Raw genomic sequence first — 5,320 nt, forward strand, 5'->3', positions numbered from 1 at the left:
AAAATAAAGTGACCACTTTTTAAATTGGAAATTTCATTTCTAGAATTACAACCCAAGGAAGTCATTGATAAGAAAAAGTCCCTATATTCATTAAAATTTATAGTAGTACTTTTGGTGATAGCAAAGAATTAGAAACAAAACAGATACCTATTAATTAGAGAATGACCAAGCAAATTGTCATGTGTGATTTTAATGGGGTTCTTTATTATATTGTAAGAAAATGATGAATGTAATAAAGAGAAACACAGAAATGCCTACAAGAAGTGATGCAGGGTAAAATGAGCAGAACCAAGCAAACAATATAAACAATAACAACAGCACAAATGAAAAGAACAACCTAAAAAAATCATGTTTCATAATTATAAAGGCCAAGCATGTCTTGGGAAAAAAAAAATATATATATATATACATATATATATATATATATATATATATATATATATATATATATATATATATATAAATGCTCCTTCCTTACTTTACCCATTTTCAATAGTGGAAGATGATACACATATTTTCAGACTTATTATACTGATTTTTTTCCTCTCTTCTTTTTCTGTATCTAATATACTATTTGTTATACCTGTCTGTGATATGGTAAGAAATGCTTGGGAAATCTATGGTGACATTAAAAAAAAGAAATCAATTAAAAACTTATTTTAAAAAAGAACAGTGGGAAATGGGATTTACCGGAAATAAGCAATTTAGCCCACATAGAGGAACTGTGAAACAGAGAACTGATTCACATAAGAAATATTGATTATTTATGACTGAAGAACTCCCCAGAATAGTACTTTCAAACATGTATACTCTACAAGCTTTTGTGGGAGATTTGGGTATTGAGAGATATCATTAATTTCTAAGTACTCAAATATGATATGAGTCCTATATTTATATTAATGCAAAACTTTTAATGTATTAAGCTTAGAGATTTTCTGAAGGATATCAATAGACAAAACCAAAAGAAAAAGACACACAAAATACAATAGAAATTTTATTGTGATATATTTTTTGATCTACAACATCAGGACCTGCTAATTTTCAAAATATAGAAATGGAAATTAAACTTAAGAACATGAAGTCAAGGAAAATATCTCTGTGACCTAAAATATAGTCAATTTTTATTTTAAAATCCCATGTGGGTATAAAGAAGTGTATTTAATTCTTAGGGGTATAAGGATGCTCAGGGAGGACTAGTACCTCTGGTGAGGGCTTGTTGAACCCTTTTTAGAACTTTCCATCCACCTGTGTTGTTCACTTGGCACTCTCTTGTGACTCCAAGAAGCTGTAGCATGTGCAGTGATCACTCCCTGTTAAATTGCCTCAGCAGATGGGCTAAATCATGTTGAGGAAATCTGACAGACCAACAACTCATCAGAGAGGAATTTGAGATGTGTCTATCCATTTTACCATGTGAATTCTTCCCATCATAAAATGGACAGATGAGAATAATTTGTTTCAATGGCCATGGAGCCAGCCAAAAAAGTACTATGCATTATTGAGACTGGGTAGACATCAAAGATGTCAAGGTCATCCACTGCATCCAGGGTCATTACCAATCATCCTGACTTTTGTCTTGTCACTAGACTAAGATGATTCTGAAAGAGAGTGAGGTTGATGACTTTGTGCTGCTTAAATCTAATTCATCCATGAGTCAAAACATCATCCTGTAATGTCATTGGTCCTCTTTGAAAACAAAAGACAATATTGTTTAGCAGTTTCATTTGTTTACCCTGACTTCTGGCTCTGATTTCTCTAGACTTCTATCCAATTATATTCATCCTTTTTAAGGTTTTGAATGCTTTTGATATCACACTCGTTCATTTCACTGGATTATTTATACCATTTATATTTAAAGTTATGAGAGTTGGGCTTATATTTTTCTCTGTGTCTAATATTGCTTTTCCAAATCATGATTTTTCCCTCTTTCCTATATAAGCAAAGTATTGTGTTTTCTTCAGCTAGTTAAGCATAATTTATTTTAAGATGTCTCTGTTCCTACCAGTTACCTTCTTCTAACTCTTAAGCCCCACATTCTCCTGTTTGTTACCACCTTCCCTAGTCTGGAAGTTTTAATTCTTTTTTTATGCCATAGTCTAGTTATTTAATTCTTTTTTTTTAGTTTTTTTTGCAAGGCAAATGGGGTTAAGTGGCTTGCCCAAGGCCACACAGCTAGGTAATTATTAAGTGTCTGAAGCCAAATTTGAACTCAGGTACTCCTGACTCCAGGGGCCAGTGCTTTATCCACTGCGCCACCTAGCCACCCCCCTAGTTATTTAATTATTTCTCCCTTTTTCCCTCTCAAATAAATAGTCAAGCAAAATTCTGTTTCCATTTCTCCCATTCGTCTTCCTTTGTTATTTTTTGAAATTTCATTTTCTGAGCCTTTTTCTAAAACCAGGATTTTTTCCTTCATTCTCTTCTTTTTTATTTTTAATATCTTATTTATTCCAGGGTTTTTTTATTCATGACCCTTATACTTAATTATTCTTTCCTTATTCATATAGCATATCTAGAAAAAAATATTCAATATTCAATTAGTCAAATAATCAAATGGATCTATGATGTAATTATCTATTCCCAATGAAGCACATTTGTTCTCTGCCAACAACCAGCTCACTCTATATGTCCAGTTCATTATTCACTTTTGTTCACATATTTCTTTAATGATATTTCTAATACCACTTCATAATTTGGTGTAATATATTAGGAATGAGAACTGTCCAAAGAAACCCTATTCCTTAAGACTATGTGCATCATGATTTGCAGATTCAATCCCCACAGATCAAAATAAAAGGACATGTTCTGTCAAGTTGTGACTCTTTTTCCCATTATTAACAGCCTTCCATTTCATTCACTTTCTTTCTAAGTCGCTTCACCCTCACAGTCAGAAATAGTAATAAACACCAGGTGCACTGCAAAGATGAAGACCAGAAGCTGGGAGCAATAGGAAACTCAGCAGTTTCTTGACCAGTAGAGTGATGCAACAAGACCAACAAGAATTCTACTTTGAGAATTGGTAGTTAGCAAACAATATAAAGACATTACTTGTTTGAAGGAAACCACCAATATCAAGACAAAATCAAGACCAGGAAATGCTAACATCCAGATCAAAGGTTAAGGACTATATTTCATGATATAATCATTCTAGTTAATAATTATTGCCATGGTATAAATATGTATTTTTGTCTCAATTTTCTCCTAACAAAAGGAATTAAATATTACTAAGTTTGAATTTATAACATACTTTATACAAATCCTCTAAGTAAAGTTCCAAGAAATAACAAATTTTGGAAAGAATATAAGTTCTTAAACTGGCAACTCAACAAGTGATGTGTAATGCTGTTAACTTTGCTAGGAGATCTAAAAATACTATTCCAGTATTCCCCAATATTTTTCACTTGTATTTTCCAATGTTTATCTTATTCATATTAGGCAATAATTCTTTATAGCAAATGTTAAAAATATTTCTTACATATTGAGCTAATTTTATTAGATAACCATAATAATGAATCTGAGTCTAAAGAATTTTGGAAACATTTATAATGAAGATTAAAGAAATCAGTCAGTTTACTGTCAGATATGTTTTAATCATTGTCACAATATATTGATTAATATTATTAATATTAATATCATTTTTACAAAAATCTCTGAAATATTTAGCATAACTATCACAGAAAAAATGATTCAGTTTAATATTATCACTCATTATTAAAAATATTATCACTCATTATTTTTAAATGCTAATAAAATGTTTTTAAGACTGCTGATAAGCCCTAGAAATCCAAATTTCTCATTATACCATACAAGAAATTAATATTCATCAAGAATTTAAAAACACTTCCAAAAATTTATCCTTATCTCAATTTTATACAAAAAGAAAATCAGATAATTTGAAGAACTTGACCAGGGTCACTCAACTGGAAAGCATCAAAGTCAGGATGTGAACTGCAGAATTTAGTCTTAAAAATTAAAGAACTCTTTAGAGTCACTTGTTATTTGCAATAGCCAAGGCAAAACTATGGACATAACATAGTGCTTAATTATGTCGTTGAGGGAAGAAAGGAATTACAAGAAAATGTCAAAAAGGGAGACATCTTGAGATCAGAAAATTTTATACTATGCTTGATCAAGGACACCTTAGCCCAGTGAAGATGAGGAAAACTACTTCTTGATCTCCATGAAAAAATGAGCCACAGATTCTCTGATCTGCTTTGTTTTAGCCCCATAAACAATGGGATTGAGCATGGGAGGCACCACCACATAGATAATTGGCCAGTAGGATATGTAAATGGCGTGGAAAGTTGCGCCAAAAATGATGGGTCAATACAGTGAAGAAGAATGGGAAATAAAATATGAGAATTACACAAAGATGAGAAACACAAGTATTGAGTGCCTTATGGTGGGCATATGGAAAGGGCATCGGAAAGATGGCACAGAGGATCAGTGTATAGGATACTGCAATGAGCACCACAGCAGTGAGCATTGTCAGAGTGGGGATAGAGAAGCCATACCATATGTTGACAGTGATATCAGCACAAGCCAGTTTGGCTACTCCAATGTGCTCACAGTATGAATGGGGGATCACATTGGTCCTACTGAAGGGAAGCCTCTTTAGCAGGAAAATGAGAGGGAAGATGATGCAGAAGCTCCAGAGAAAAACAGCTAAAGTTACCTTTTGTACCACAGGTGTTGTCGGTATCGTCGAATATCTCAATGGAGCACAAATAGCCACATAACAATCAAATGCCATGACCATCAAGATGGCTGATTCTCCCACAAATGCCACATGGACAAAGAAGACTTGGGTCACACAAGCATCAAAGGTGATATCCCGTGCATTGCACCAGAAGATGGCCAAGGCTTTGGGTGCAGTGGTAGTGGAAAGTAGGATGTCAGTGCCAGCCAACATGGAGAGAAACATGACCATGGGCTCATGGAGGCTGTGTTCTGTGATAATGACCAGAATACCTTCTCCTCTGTCTATTCAAAGCTCTCTCGTACTTTAAAGAATGGCCCTATCCTACTTCAATTAAGCCTGCCCTGATAACTCCAGACTGATTATTTCCCTTACCTGCACATTCATGAAATTTAGTTGAGCCTGAGATAAGGTAAGGAAACAGAGGAAATGACATCTCAATTCCTCTTATGGGGACAAGAGCTATCATTTCCAAGTGATAGAAACTACCCCCTGGCATTTCAATAGATAAAGAAATTCCCTCTATTAATGCAGCTCATAGTGCTCTGTGACTAAAAGTCTTAGAGAGATGGTTAGAGCACTGAGAGATGAAATGACTCTCCCAGAGACACAGTCAATATA

The 5,320-nt window shown here is 33.7% G+C and overlaps 1 pseudogene; it reads right to left on the reverse strand.

Moving 5' to 3' along the window:
• Window positions 1-4,164: 4,164 nt before the first annotated feature.
• Window positions 4,165-5,082, reverse strand: LOC141508020 (olfactory receptor 52B2-like; annotated as a pseudogene).
• Between the last annotated feature and the right edge of the window lie 238 nt (window positions 5,083-5,320).

This window comes from Macrotis lagotis, chromosome 1 (genome assembly GCF_037893015.1).
Source record: "Macrotis lagotis isolate mMagLag1 chromosome 1, bilby.v1.9.chrom.fasta, whole genome shotgun sequence".
NCBI classification, from domain to species: domain Eukaryota; kingdom Metazoa; phylum Chordata; class Mammalia; order Peramelemorphia; family Peramelidae; genus Macrotis; species Macrotis lagotis.